Source organism: Octopus sinensis, linkage group LG7, assembly GCF_006345805.1.
Source record: "Octopus sinensis linkage group LG7, ASM634580v1, whole genome shotgun sequence".
NCBI lineage: Eukaryota > Metazoa > Mollusca > Cephalopoda > Octopoda > Octopodidae > Octopus > Octopus sinensis.
In genome coordinates, this window is record NC_043003.1 from 21,005,060 (window position 1) to 21,021,936 (window position 16,877).

The 16,877-nt window shown below is 39.2% G+C and overlaps 1 protein-coding gene and 1 pseudogene across 3 annotated transcripts in view; one reads left to right on the top strand and one right to left on the bottom strand.

The window, feature by feature from the left end:
- The window catches only part of LOC115213989, a 94,025-nt pseudogene extending 79,055 nt beyond the window's left edge, over positions 1-14,970 (top strand).
- Positions 1-16,877, bottom strand: part of LOC115214225 (fatty-acid amide hydrolase 1-like) — a 260,401-nt gene that overhangs the window by 165,528 nt on the left and 77,996 nt on the right. The window lies entirely within an intron of this gene.

A 16,877-nucleotide genomic window follows, 5' to 3' on the forward strand; every position in this document is an offset into this window, starting at 1 on the left:
ACCCTCTCATGTTGTCTTCTTTTTGAGTTCATTGTCTAATATAAACATACTTTGTAGAATTCATGTGCATGTGGTGCATATAAAGTCATCGATTACATTGCTGATCATGTGACCAAGAGGTCAAATTTTACTAAAACATTTATTTACATTCAGCCATTGTATGCCTCACAGAAATTTCCATGTTGCTAGAAATTCTAGCTCTCTCTCTTTATACTGTACATCTAATTCAAGGGTTTAGCTTTGCTGGGCATGAGACATTCTGGCACAGCCGTTTTGGCCTTGCCTATTTGGCCTCGCTAATTTGATGCTGACTTACTTGACAGCAGACGTTTTAATGCTTCATTTGTTATTCTCTCCCTCCCTCTTCCTTTCTCTCTCTCATCCACTCCTCTCTCCTTCCCCTCTCTGTTTATGAGTGTAAGCATATTTCTCTGTATGAGTGTGATGAGAGGAAAAATGCCTATGTTCACTGTGTTGATTTAATATATGGCAATATCCCCCCCTCTTTCTCCTTCTCTCTGTTCCTCTCTTTGTTTTTCTCTTCAACTCTCTTTATCTGTATGTGTATGTTTCTGCATACATGTGCATGTGAGTTTGCACATGTGTGTGTGTATGTGTGTGTGTGTGTGTGTGTTCAGCACCAAAAATTCCTGTCACCTAAGCAAGACCAGTGTCCCACTCAGCCATACCAAATCACCAGCATCCAAACAGCTGCACCCAGTTGTCTCATTTTGGCCGTGTCACATCATCTCACACTGATTCAGCCTAACAACAGTGTGAAGAGTACACAGTGCACATGTCTGTGGAATACTCAGCCACTAGTATGGTTATTTCATGAGTAAGAATTCATCTGGTTGAGCAAACAACTGAATACTCAAAGGTTCATATTTATTTCTTTATTACCCACTGGGGGATAAACATAGAGGAGACAAACAAGGACATACAAAGGGATTAAGTCAATTACATCAACTCTAGTGCATAACTGGTACTTATTTAATCGACCCCGAAAGGATGAAAAGCAAAGTTGACCTCAGTGGAATTTGAACTCAGAACTCAGAAATAATGCTAAGCATTTTGCCTCGCGTGCTACTACTGAGTATACTTTGAAATTATAGAAAACAATTTCATGTGGCTGTTGTCAGTGTCACATAATTGGCACCTGTGCTGATGGCACATAAAAAGCACCTTTCGAGTGTTGGGCCTCACAGAGGCAATGACAAATGACTGAGACCTTTGGCAATATGCTGTGCTTGTGTAGAAGACTCATCCAGACAAATGAAATGGTAGTCATCATAGGCACTGGTGTCATACAACTGACACCCGTGCCAGTGGCATGCAAAAGCACACATTACACTCTCAGAGTGGTTGGCATTAAGAAGGACATCCAGTCGTAGAAATCACACCAAATCAGACTATAGTCTGGTGCGGCCCCTCAGCTTATCAGCCTTGGTCGCACCGTTCCACCCATACCAGCATGGACAATGGATATTGAATGATGATGGTGATGATGATGAAATAAATAAATAGATAAATAATAACTCAACAAATAAATAAAAGAAAAAAAATAAGATGGTTTTTAAATGAAAAATATTTTGCAGTTCTATATTTAAGAGATAAAGAATTATGTACATTATTTACATTATTTACATAATTTACATTTGACGGATATTTGTCCTCATCTTGTTTGTTGTTAACACAACGTTTCAGCTGATATACACTCCAGTCTTCATCAGGTGTCTTGGAGAAATTTCGAACCTGAGTTCTGATTCCTAAGGTATTTTTCAATGTTATTATCATTATTATTATTATTATTATTATTATTATTATTATTATTATTATTATTATTATTATTATTATTCATGTCACTGCCTGGAATCGAACTCGGAACTTTATGTTAACAGCAAACAAGATGAGGACAAATATCCGTCAAATGTAAATAATGTAAATAATGCAAAAATATTTTGCTTTCCCATCATTTGTTTGTTCACTTCTTTACTTTATGTTAATCCTTCTGTTTTGCCAGGACAAGTTTTCATCTAAAGTCATTAATGCATTAGATGGATGTAGGTGAGTGTAAAACATTTTATCCTGTCTTTGCTTGTTTGTTTCTATATATATATATCTTTCTTTCCAGTAAACTCTGCTGCTCTTTACCATACTGTTTACATCATGGAGTCTATACCTTTGTTTATTGTTATACTTTAATCTTTTGCACTACAGTGTTTATGTTGTGATGTTCACACAATAATACGCCCCAGCATGGGCACAGTCTAATGACTTAGACAAGTAAAAGAACAAAAGAATATATATACATACATATATGTATGCATATGTATATATATATTTGTATGTATATATGTATATATATATATATAGAGAGATAGAGAGATAGATAGATAGATAGATAGATAGATAGATAGATAGATAGATAGATAGATAAAACTTACTTGGAAAAGGATGCATGGCATTTGATCATCATCATCATCATCATCATCGTTTAACGTCCGTTCTCCATGCTAGCATGGGTTGGACGGTTCGACCGGGGATCTGGGAAGCCAGAAGGCTGCACCAGGCTCCAGTCTAATCTGGCAATGTTTCTACAGCTGGATGTCCTTCCTAACGCCAACCACTCCGTGAGTGTAGTGGGCGCTTTTTACGTGCCACCTGCACAGGTGCCAGGCGAGGCTGACGTGCCACCTGCACAGGTGCCAGGCGAGGCTGGCAATGGCCACGGTCGGATTGGTGTATTTTATGTGCCACCGGCACGGAAGCCAGCCGAGGCGGTGCTGGCATCGGCCATGAGTCGGATAGTACTTTTTACGTACCACCAGACCAGGGATCCTGGCTGGTTCAATTCGATTTCGATTTCGATTTCGCTTGCCCCAACATGTCTTCACAAGCAAAGGGGGTTGGCATGGGTGCCTGTCGTACGGTCGGATTGGAGTATTTTACGTGCCACCGGCACGGAAGCCAGTCGAAGCGGCGCTGGCATCGGCCACGAGTCGGATAGTGCTTTTTACGTACCACCAGACCAGGGATCCTGGCTGGTTCAATTCGGTTTCGATTTCGCTTGCCCCAGAGGGGGTTGGCATGGGTGTCTGTCGTCGGATGAGGTTCTATATCGACTTCGCTTGCCTCAACAGGTCTTTGTGTCCAAGGGAGGAAAGGCATTCATAAGTGGGCTGGGCTCACTTGTCCTGCCTGGTCTTCTCACGTACAGAATATTTCCAAAGGTCTCGGTCGCTGGTCATTTCCTCAGTGAGGCCTAAAGTTCGAAGGTCGTGCTTCACCACCTCGTCCCAGGTTTTCCTGGGTCTACCTCTTCCACGGGTTCCCTCAACTGCTAGGGATTGGCACTTTCTCACACACCTATCTTCATCCATTCTCGCCACATGACCATACCAGCGCAATCGTCTCTCTTGCACACCACAACTGATGCTTCTTAGGTACAACATTTCTCTCAAGGTGCTAACGCTCTGTCGAGTATGTATACTGACATTACACATCCATCGGAGCATACTGGCTTCATTCCTCACGAGCTTACGCATGTCCTCGGCAGTCACGGCCCATGTTTCACTGCCATGTAGCATGGCTGTTCGTACACACGCATCATACAGTCTGCCTTTTACTCTGAGCGAGAGGCCTTTAGTCACCAGCAGAGGTAAGAGCTCCCTAAACTTTGCCCAGGCTATTCTTATTCTAGCAGTTACACTTTCAGCGCACCCACCCCCACTACTGACTTGGTCACCTAGATAACGGAAGCTATCAACTACTTCTAGTTTTTCCCCATGGAAAGTGACGGAAGTTGTTTTCTGCAGATTTTCGGAGGTTAATGCTCCCGAGCATCTGCCACATACCAAAACTATCCTCCCAGTTAGCCTACCTTTGACATTGCTGCACCTCTTATGTGTCCATAGCTTACACTGGGTACATCTTATAGAGTTTCTACCTACACCTTTTCTACAGATCGAGCAGGGCCATCTTCCTGAAGACATTTGTGGATTGTCTACCTTCCTACTTATTAGTACTTTGGTTTTAGCTAGGTTGACTCTAAGGCCCCTCGATTCTAAACCCTCCTTCCACACCTGGAACTTCTCCTCCAGTTCTGATAGTGACTCAGCAATAAGAGCAAGGTCGTCAGCGTAGAGGAGCTCCCAGGGTCAGCCTGTCTTGAATTCCTCATATAATAATATAAATAATATATAGATATATGCATATATATATACATATATGTACATACTTACATATATATGTATAGATACATGCATATATGGGTACAGGACATAAAAAAAAACGTTGAACACAATAAAAAATGAAAACATAGAAAATGAACTTTTTTCAAACAACGAAAAAAATAAACAGAGAAACGAGACATACAACATAAAGAACATTCCCCTTCATCAGTTGTCCCTGTTTCATCTACTCTGCGTTTCGAAGGCAAGGACAATACGAGACTTCATTGAAACAGTCCTGCCCACAAAGCAAATTAAATAAAATTTGGGATTTTTTATGGAGGGTGAAAGTGGTAACAAGAACAGGACAGTGAGAACAAAACACTAAAAACAAACGGTGAGAGCTGTTAAGCTAAGATGATAGAAAAAATTATTATGAACGCTAGGAGGACGAGCTATGAGAGGAGGCAGGTATAAGCATGTGTTGTCTTTAGGAAGGAAATGAGCAGAAAGATAGATTCCCGTATGTATATATCTTCTCTGATACAGTATGCATTGAAGTTTTATGATTATATGCCCATAGCAGTTCTCCCTAAAGAGCTACAGATGGTTAAATCATTGGTTGATTAATTAATTAGTATATTAAATCGTTAAGGACAAAACTTCAAGGTACAGGAACGACAATTCTCTTTTTGAATTCTCTCAAATTGTCCAGCCCACCTACATTCAACATGCTAAAATTAGAATAGTTTTTTGCGGTTTGGGATTTAACTCCTATTTCTAGCATGTTGAGAAACCACTTAGTGGCTTTTCCTTTCATGTATAATTTTTATACTCACATATAAGCTGGTAGAATATTTGGGCTGGATATGGCTGGTTTAAATACTAATGGCTGCAATTGCTAAAGAATGCTAGACCGTAGGATCTTCATATGTGAACCAGAAGTGGTAGAAGAAAAAAACAGTGTGACAAGCTACAAGGATTAGAAAGAAGAAGATTTCCAGTTGGTAAAGCTGGGAGTCATGCAATGAAGAGTGGTCTTAGGTAGTTTAAATTATTTAGATTTTATAAGATATAAAAAAAAAAATTTTTTAATATTTCAATATTTTTCTCTCTGTTTTTAATTCCAGGAAAACTCAAGACATATATAAATTGGTTGCTGAAAAAGAAGTGAGTCTCTTTAAAATAGTTTTTCTTTCAGTTTATGTCTAACAGAATTAGTTCAAGTTCACATTTTTGATTATGTCGTAGTTGGAAACCCATTTTGTCAACAATAATATTGCAAAAATTAATAGAGTAAACTCCACACACACACACATATATACATAATATACTCGTCTAACATTATTATTCTGAAGTATACGTATACTGAGTGGTACACCTGGTTATTAGTCTTGCTCTGCCTAAGCAAAACATTAAAATATACAATACATACATATATATATACATATATATACATATATATATACATATATACACTTGCGTCGGAAATTAATTAGCACTTCTCAAATTTCTACATTTTCTTACATTTTCTTAATTTAACTTATTATCAGAAACGAACTCGTTTTTAATCAAAAATTTATTAAAACATATCCCAGCACACCACATAATTGTTATTAATCGTGAAATTTAGTCAATATCTTGTTGCTCCTCCTTTGGCAGCAATGACAGCTGCTACGCGGGTCGGCATGCTGTCTATGAGTGCCTGCAGGTACTGTGCAGGGATGCCCCCCCCCCATGCAGCAAGAAGTGCCCCAAACAGCTTGTGTCGGTTCCTGTATTGTTGCACATTCAAATCCCTACCCAATCGACTCCAGAGGTTCTCAATAGGGTTCAGGTCAGGTGACTGGCCAGGCCAGTCCATGACCGTCACCCCATAGTCCTTGAAGAAACCGGTTGTGAGCTTGGCTGTGTGGGAAGGCGCGTTGTCCTGCTGGAGCAGTACTCCTTGCCACCAAAGAAGTATCCCATACTATCTCAACGTACTTTGCTGCGTTGATGTTGCCTTCGACGGCATAGAGCTGCCCAACACCACTGTAGCTGAACGCCCCTCACACCATCAGACCACCCCCACCTTACTTCATGGTGGGAGCAATGCAGTCTTTGTTGAAGCGCTCACCCCTGCGGCGTCGCACATGGACAGGCTTGTTACTGACGAGACTGAATCGCGACTCGTCAGTGAACGTCACTGTCCGCCACTGCTGCACGGTCCATGTCTTGTGGGCACGGGCCCAGAGCAGCCGCCTCTTCCGGTTTTGGGCTGTAAGGAGCGGCTTACGGGTGGCCCTACAGGATTTTAGACCAGCTTCCAGTAATCTGGTCTTGACGGTGGTTGTAGACAACTGCTTCCCTGTCATCTTTTGTATCTCCTCCGCCAGTTGCCGGCTCGTTACCCTTCGGTTGTACAGTGACTTTCAGATCAGCATCCGGTCCTCCCGCTGGGTCGTCAGCCTCTTCCGTCCCCTACCCTTTTTGTCAGCTGCTGATCCGGTTTCCTCGTATTTCTTAAATAAGCACTGAATTGTGCGCCTGGCTACACCAAGTTTTCTGGCTATTGCAACCTCCGACAGCTTCCCACGCCACGAGAGAGCCTTGTACCGTCTCTCCAAGGTCATGCGAGGTCTTGGGCCCATCTAGGAATGAACGATAAAAACCAGTTATTTTCATTAAAACTATTCATTTGAATAATGTTATGCTATAACAAAACTGCTATGAGTTATTATTCATTAAACAAAAAAGAAAGAAAGCAGAATTTCTCACCTTATTTGATGTATAACAGAAAGTTTTGCGAACCGGAAGTGACGTCACCAAGCAGAGTGTAGGAGAATTTGTGAGGAAAAAAAATCTTGCAAATACACAAATCAATTAACCTACAAGCTGTTCAAAACGTCTTACGCGATGAGAAAACTTAGTATGGTGTGATTTCGGTCCTTGCGAGGCGCTACCTATATCTATCAAACAAAGGAAGATTTGTCTGCATCCGCACTCCAAGTTGTTGTTGCACTGCTATGTCAACATCATTAGGCTGTAGACTCTCAAACTGCTCTGCAAACAAAGTTACGTCATCGTTCTGCACAACAGTGAACTCGCAACAAAGCAATAGTTCGAGATATGGCCACTAGGTGACAGCAAATACCTTGAGTGAAGAGCAAATCAAGGGTGCTAATTAATTTCTGACGGTAGTGTATATATATATCAGTGGTGTCTCCCACAGGCTGTTCAGCCTTAGCCCGAGTATAAATTTAGGAAAGTGAACATGTATTTGCAGCCCATAACTCAGGCTCCTTTTATTGATCCTGGTTGCAGTTCATTTATTTTCATTCAGTGTCTGGTGATTGCCCTATGTCAAAAAATATCATTCGTAACAGACTTTCCCTCGACGTAGTTCATACATGCCTGACTCGGGCTCAGAAGTTACAAGCCCAAGTTGTTAGCTATAATCCTAAAAATTAAAAGTGTTTGAAGTCAAAGTTTTCTTGAAACAATAAATTTCTATAGAGATTAGGATTTAAATTCCGATCTACGAAAATTTTCCGTTCTACAATATTGTTAAAGGAACGGAAAATTATCCAGCAACTCAGGCTAATACAAAGGAGCTTGGTAGGTGTGAAAGACTAACTGGTATCTCTTGTCAAGAGTACAGGCAACAGTCAGATCGCTGCTATTTGTTGTGCATTCTGCTGTTGTTATTCTGTGCATCTGTGTGCAAAGATCAGTTGTGTTTTGCAGGGTTGCCTTATTTTTACCCCTAACTTAGAAATGGAAAAAAACATAGGGATAGATATAAAAACATAAGCCATTTGGGGCTAGAAATATTGTGGAAAAACATGAAATTCTTCGAGCAGGCTTGTGTCTTATGCAAAATCTGTGATGAGCCCAAGTGACGCTGATGGCATGGAATCGCCTCTGATATATATATATATAGTCACCATGATAGATTGGTAGCCACTACACACATTTTTTTTCTCTCCTTGTTTTTTTTCTGTGTCCCTTTCTGTAGAAGAGCGTAGGCTCGAAATGTAAAAGACTTTCAATTTCTGAGCGTTATACTAATACATCTGTTTGTTTTCTACACCACCTGTCTTCGTCTTTTGGTTTTTTCATGAACTCTCCCTATATATATATCTTTATATTTATATTAGAAGAAATAAGGTACTCAGAAATCTGGATGGTTGTACATTTACAGATTTTTATTAATATGTCACATGTTTTTATAAATCATATTTTAGCACTTGCATCTACTCTAGTAGAATCTCCAGAATAGATTCTGGAGTAGATGCAAGCGCTAATATATGATTTATAAAAACATGTGACATATTAATAAAAATCTGTAAATATAAAACCATCCAGATTTCTGAGTACCTTATTCTTTTTAATATATAATACCTGTACATCACCTCCAAACCTTCTAATATATATATATATATATATAAAATATGAATTAGAGATAAAACCACTATTATGCAACTCAAACAGTGATAGACATAAACCAATACATAAATAACAAATAACATATATATATATATAATTTTTTTTTATTAACTTATAACTAGATCTCAAAAAGTATAAAATGAATGATAAATATATAATATAAGTAAAAACACTATGTACGTTTCATGGCTCCAATTAAATTCATCATCATCATAATCACCACCAACACCCTTTCCTCCTCCTCCTCCTCCTCCTCTTCTTCTTCTTCTTCGTCTCTTCCTCCTCCCCTCCCCTTTCCCTCCTCTTCCTCCTCCTTCATACTACCACAGCCACTGCCTGTAGCAGCAGCTTGTACCATTAAAGTAAATCACTTAGAACAAACAAGTTTGTCCTTTAAGAATTAAAACCTTTATTTATCGTTGGCTGTAGTCTTTATTTATTTACTCTTTTTATGTCACTTATTATTAGCCCTTCTCTTTTGTTTCAGAAATACGATAAAGAATTTGCTGATGCTATGCAAAAAGATAAATTGGATGCTCTCATCTGCCCTGTCATGTCTTCAACATCACTTCTGATAAAGTGTCCAAACTTTGGAAGTAAGTCCATAACACTTTAAATTAATCTAAATTGAACATTTAAAAAGTAAACTTCCAGTAACCTGATAAGGTCAAGAACATTATCTGTAAAAACACTGGTATGGCTGTGTAGTAATAGTGGTCTCTTGCCAACTCTGTGATATTGGGTTCAATCCCACTGTGTGGCATCCTCAGCAGATGTTTTCTGCTATGGCTCCAGACTGACCAAAGGATTGTAATGGTGAATGGAAGCCTGTTGTATACACACACACACGCATGCATGTGAGCGTATATATACGTGTCTGTCTCCTTCAAGTGTCTTTCTGCACATAATCCATGCCCTCCACATATCTACCATACCCACCTCCCAGCCACTCCAATTCCTCCCACACCATCTCTTGCTATCTCTAAAACACCTCCCCTCACACACTTAAGGAACATCCCCTCTATCCACTCTGTACTACTTATACTCCCTACCACTGTTCCCTATGGGTAAGGCCTCTGTCTCTCGCTCTGACTGTCTCTCTATTCTTTTTCTCTAACTTTCACCCACCTTCTTCTCCTTAATTGTCCTACTGGAGTAGCCAAGTAGTGGAGACACATGGTTTAGTGGTTGTGGTGTTGGATTCATGATCATAAGATTGTGGTTTCAATTCCTGGACCAGGTGACGCGTTGTGTTCTTGAGTAAAACACTTCATTCCACTTTGCTCCAGTCCACTCAGCTGGCAAAAATGAGTAATCCTGGTGTCCCATCCAGGTGGGGAATTTATATGCTGCAGAAACCCGGAAACATGCTGTTATGAGTCAGCAGGACACAAAAATGTAACCTTACCTTTTTTTAGGGGTGGCCACAGCTATCCCTGTCCCTCTATCATACTCTAACTTCTCACCTGACACACAGCCACTTCTGTCAGTTTCACTCCCTCTCTCAGCTGAGAGGTTTTTGTCTTGCAAGCTACTTGGCAACCCTGTGGGTGCTTGTGCTATGTAAAAAGTACCTGTGCTGGTTCCACGCAAAAAGAACCCATCTTGGTGCTACATAAAAAAGCACCCATGCTGGTGCCATGTAAAAAGCACCCAGTACACTCTGTAAAGTGGCTGACATTAGGGAGGACATCCAGCCATAAGCACCACACCAAAACAGAGAATTGGATCCTGGTACAGCTTTCCAGATTGCCAGCTTCATATAATATATCATACAAGGATGCACACACACATACACACACACACACACACACACACACACACATGCACGCAAATATTCTAGTCAATTTTTTATCAGTTAGCAGATATTAGCATTGAGCAGCAAACAGTTTTGTTCACTGAAATTATAAACAGAGTCAGTAGCTTCTCTCTTGGCTCAAATATCTGGGTACATCAGACATACAAAAACCATGTTGAAACATGGGTGTTCTAGAGTTCCAAAGCACCAATGAGCTAAGTGTGTTACGAGCACATTGTTGTCACATAAAGAAGTTGTTATCCTGTCTTGTACACAACTGTGACCTGCCTCGACAAATTCTGTCTGACCCATGCAAACATGGAAAAGTGGACATTAAACACCATTACTACCACCAATGATGACAACAGATTAGTTGTCAAAGAATGACCTTCTGCATCACATTATCATCAGGATTTCATATCTGTTTTCTATGCTGGCATGGGTTAGAAGGTTTAGCTAGAGCTGGTAAGCCAGAGAGCTGCACCAGGCTCCAGTCTGTCTTGGCTGGGTTTCTATGGCTGGATGCCCTCCCTACTACCAACCATTCTACAGAGTGCACAGTTGTCTTTTACATATCACCAGTACAGGTACCTTTTACATATCATTGGCACCAATACCTTTTATGTGCCATCAACATGGCTGCCTTTTATCTGTCACTAGGACTGGCCACAACCACAATTTCACTTTAACTCATCAAGCTAAGTATCTTACTTGTATAAAATACATCTTAAGATATATCTCTGAAGTCTTGGATGAGTGAATTAAGTGAATGGAGCATGCATCAGTGTTGACCATAAGTATTCTAGTTATTTTATTAATGGAATTGTCTATTTTCATATGTGGTTGAGTATTCCGCAGATACTCATACCCTTAATGTCATTATCATGCAAACACTAAGTCATAGGATGGCCGTTTGATTTATAGATGTGAGGCCTAGTAGCTAAGGTGTTGCGTTCATGGTTGCCAGGATGTGGTTTCGATTCCTGGATCAGGTGGTGTATTGTATTCCTGAGCAAAAACATTTCATTTCATGTTGCTATTCTTTGCGATCACTTTCACATAAGATGTGCAGCACACCATGTATATGTATAGGCAACGTTGATTTGATGAAAGTAGTGAATTAATGTAAAGCAGAAATATTTAATTACTACAAATGAACCATTTGTGCAGGTTGTCCAACAAATAAGTTGCAAAACCTTTATCTGTCATTTACCACAGGAGAGTCAGTCTACTGTGGTTTATCCAATAGATTTCCTGTACAAAAGTGGAGATTGTCATAACTGGAATTTATTCGATTATTGGTTTGCTTGATGAATACTAACTTGATGTGGCAAGCTGGCAGAAACATTAACACACCGGGTGAAATGCTTACTGGTATTTTGTCTGCCACTATGTTCTGAGTTCAAATTCTGCCAAGGTCAACTTTGCCTTTCATCCTTTCGGGATCGATAAATTAAGTACCAGTTACGCACTGTGGTCGATGTAATCAACTTAATCCCTGTGTCTGTCCTTGTTTGTCCCCTCTATGTTTAGCCCCTTGTGGGTAATAAAGAAAAAACTAACTTGATGCCAAACAACAAGAAAAGAATTCTCTAACACATCAGTGAATATGGGAACTTCTACATGATTGCTAGATCTTCTAGAAATTGCAGTAAATTCTTCCTCAAATCATGTCCTTGCGTCATAAAAATGGAGTCGTAGATGTAAAAATGATGGGACAGCCATGCTAGAATTATTTGATTATAGGATTTCTCTCAATAGGAGATGATTTGGAGTTAAAACAACAACAACAATCCTTTTACTATCGTTTTAATTCCGATGTTTTTCTTTGCAGGGTTTCCAAGCTATTCTCTGCTCTATAATCTACTGAACTACCCTGGTGTGTCAATGCCTATTACCAAGGTAACAGAAGAAGATGTAAAGGCAACTTATAAAGCTAGATCATTGACTGAATATTTGGTGAAAAAGGTTGGGCATTTTTGTTTTATATCATTCCTTTAGTTTGTGATCAATAACATCTTTGGTTATAGGTTTCCAACTAGTGGAATAGCACATATACATACTGACACATATCACATACAACTATAAAATGTAACTTGATATTTTGAAAAAAATTGTGTCAATATGTATGTGTGTGGAGGCATGTGACTTAGTGATTAGGGTGTCAGCACCATGATCATAAGATTGTGGTTTTGATTCCTGGACCAGGTGATGCGTTGTGTTCTTGAGCAAAACACTTCATTTAAAGTTGCTCCAGTCCACTCAGCTGGCGAAAATGAGTAACACTGCAATGGACTGGTGTCCCGTCCAGCTGGGGAACACATATGCCATTGAAACCAGGAAACCGGGCCCATGAGCCTGGCTAGGCTTTAAAAGGGTGCATTTATTTATTTATTATGTATGTGTACATGCTCACCATTTTGATTTTCACATCAAATTCTGATATAGTTACAATTTACACACTCTGGAAAGAATTTATAGAAATTTTCATTAAAAATACCCCATTTCCCTGAAAATTACATGAAGGCAAAGGTAACTTTTTTGAAGTTTCTGAAACTCCTATCCCCACTCTCCTGAATCTATACCATCTGAAGCATATTTGTAGAAAATTTCATTAAAAGATATCCATTCTTCTGGAGGTTATGAAGAAACAAAGTCAGCGGGGCACATTTGAGTATGTTTACCCAGTGCTTTAACATAAGTAATACCAAGATCACATTGTTATTAGATATCTAATATTGGCTTGCATCACTTCACTTTCATTTTGTATGTAGCACTATTTAATTATATAACTGCATGTTATATATAAACAAACTATATACTTCTTTCGATTGATTTGCATCAAAAGGGTGAAAATAATGTCAATGAGATGGGCCCAATTTTTTACTACACATAAAAGTAGATAGAATAACAATATTTATGATGATATTATGTTTCACAACAAATACTAACTATATTACAAATGCATTAAAGTGTATATTTTTATATATGTATGTGTAAATATATATATATATATATAAATTAGAAATGGAAACTAAAACAATAAATTGAACAATTAAATATTCTTCAGATATCTAATATCCCTTAGGTGGTTATTTAACACCTAGCTAAATTGTTATATATATATATATATATATATATATATATATATATATATATATATATATATAAGAAAATGGAGAAACAAATTCAATTCGTTCATCAACTTACGGATATTACAATTTTACATTCGAGTTGAATTTGTTTCTCCATTTTCTTATTTGTATTATAAATTTACGGTATATATGTGTGTGTGTATGTATTTAGGTAGGTAGGTGGGCGGGTAGGTAGGTAAGTAGGTAGGTAGGTAGGTAGGTAGGCAGGTAGGTAGGTAGGTAGGTTGGTAGGTAGGTAAGTAGGTAGGTAGGTAGGTAGGTAGGTAGGTAGGTAGGTAGGTTGGTAGGTAGGTTGGTAGGTAGGTAGGTAGGTATGTAGGTAGGTAGGTAGGTAGGTAGGTGGGCAGGCATGCAGGTAGGCAGGCATGCATGCATGTATGGCTAGTCTATGGGATTACCCTGGGTTTCATGTACCAGAAAATGCTTAGCTTTACAGCATTTCTCCAGGCCCCAAAATGCATATGTATGTGTGTGTATGCGTTTGTGACTATTTGTCCTCCACCACTGCTTGGCAACCATTGTTAGTACATTTACATTAAGCAGTTCAGTTAGTACATTTTATTAAGCAGTTCAGCTAAAGAGATGGAAGGAATAAGTCCCATGCTTAAAAGGAAAATAAATACTAGAGTCAATTTGTCCAAGGCAGTGCCCCAGCATGACCGCAGTCTAATAACTGAAACAAATGGAAAAAGAAAATAGTTACAGGGAAAGGTATACTCTAAAGATAAGATTAATAACCTGGGAAATTACATAATCTTAATTCATTCTTATGTATTCGCAGTCACATTAAATTAATATTTAGTTATTTTCTATAAGTAGATAAGTAAAGTTATATGTCTTATTCAGCTCAGACATACACCAGCCGTCCAAGAATTTGGACCTGGAGATCTCCATTTTCAGCGACTTCGAGGGCCACCTCCCAGTGGTGTCAGGCATCAACAAAGTGCCCTCGACTACAACAAGACGACCAAAGTTTTTTTTTTCCTTCCAAGGTCTGGGGTCTCCCGTCCCTAAGCCCTAGACCATCATCTAATCACCCTTACCCATCTTGTTGCTTAACAACAACGACGACATACACCAAGGTTTAAATTTATGCCATTGTGAACTGGAGTTCAATGAAATCATCTTAAACTTTACTCACATGAATTCTTCCACAGCTTTTATAAACATTCTAAATATATGTCTTGTTTCTTTGCAGTCAATTCCAGGCAGCGTTGGTCTTCCAGTCAACGTCCAAATTATGGTTCCTACATATAAGGATGAGCTTGCATTACGCATCATGAAAGAACTGGATAGTGAACTGAAGAAGAAAAGTGGATAGTGTGTGTAACCACTTTATTTCATCTTGCCCCGGTGATACATATTGACCATTACTGCATGGATTCCACTTGAGAATAAAATTGATTCAATACTACAGAATATTTATTATTATTACTACTATTATTATTATTATTATTATTATTGAGTGAGAGAGCAGTTCATGCCATCAAAGTGACACTGGGGTAAAATATACGACGCCCAATATACCCATCATGACTACCCGTCTGATAAAGGTACACCAGGCACATGCATCACAACCGTATGTGCGCGACATGGTGATCTCATATCAAGATAAACAGCACATGACCTTGCAGGTGGGGCCCAGTTAGAATTTTCTTCAGGTTGAGTAGCCCATCCCGCTCAAACGGTCCCTAAATAAGGGTTGTTTAAGGATGTTGAAAGAACCACCCATGTTTCCACAGGTGAATTATTCAAACCCCAAAGAATCCCTCTCAATACATGGCTATGATGCTCCCCCACTACTTCTGCTCGTGATCAGAGATGCACATATCGTCAGCCACTAAGGGACATGCTCAACTGGTTAAGGTCAAACAACTGACAAGCAAATCTGTGGTATTGAGCAGAATATTTGCTGTAGCCCATCTTTTATACCAAGACAAAACAATGTACATGATAACACTTCCAATCAGTTAAGATCAGAAGCCATGAGAGCCACTGCCTGGTACTGCATCAGGGCATTTATTATTATTGTTATTATTATTATTATTATTATTATTATTATTATAGACGTTGCACAGTATACAATATCGTGAGGTTGTTGATTGAAAATATTGTGTCTACATGGGGTTTGTACTGTTTGTCAAGTCACAACAAGGACCTCAGACAGACAGTACTTTAGGCAATATGTGTGCAGTTCCAACTAACACTGACTTCTACAATACATCTAGATTATAGAGTATTTCTAAGGTTTTTCAGAGGTTTTTTCAGATTGGGTGGTATTGAATCCAATGCTCCGATGACAATAGGCATAAACTTTCTGTTTGACTCTCGCAGCTGCCACATCTTAAGGATCTCAGCTCTCAGTTCTCCATATTTATCAACCTTTTCTCTTTCATGATATGTTGATCTCCTGGCACTGCCACATCGATTATTAGGCATTCTTGTTTGTCCCTCCTAAAGGTTACCATATCCAGCCTTCAGTGCTCTAACTCCTTGTCTGTCTGGAAGAAAACTCACTCCTTATTTTGCTGGGTATGATGGAAAGTGTCAGCTGTCCACAGCCAGAAGACAAAAGGTGACACTTGTTTATTGGCCATGATTCAAGAACCCTGCATAGAATTCTTGCAGTTCCAAGCAATGCTGATTTTTGTAGGTGTTCTACCTTCACTCTTGCACCAACTTTTTCAGCCACGTTGGTAGTTGAGTGCTGATAATTCCAAGTACACCAATTACTATTGGTAACACATCTACTCATTTCATTGACCACAACCTTCATATTCCCTGCTTCAAATCGTCATAGTTGTTTATTCATTCTTCTTCTTTCACTTTGATCCTGTAGTCACCAGGGCATGCTATATCAATTATCATACATGTTCTTTCTTACTTATTCACTCCAATAATGTCCAGTTTCCAATATCTGGTCGGGTGAACACACTGGATCATTGCATCCCACAGGATTTTTCAATTCTCATTTTCGGTGACTCCTTCTGGAGTTTGTTCATACGTCCTTGCTCTTTGTAGGTCATGATTTTCCAATGGATCATTCATGCCACATAGGCATGGTATCTTTTGTATTTGTGTTGTGCCAATTTCAGGTATTTGCTAACGATGTGCCATACCATTTCACTCCTCTCACCACACATTCTGCATTTGTCACTATTTGTAGTGTGTTGTCTATTCTGCATTTCATATAGTTGGTCCTTAATGCTGGTTTCTGAGCTGCACATAAGAGTGTTTCAGTCTCTCTCTCTTCAGGTCACTCCTCCTCATCCATAGCCACCGGTCCTTTCTATCTATCTTGGTGTTCACATCTCTTGCAAA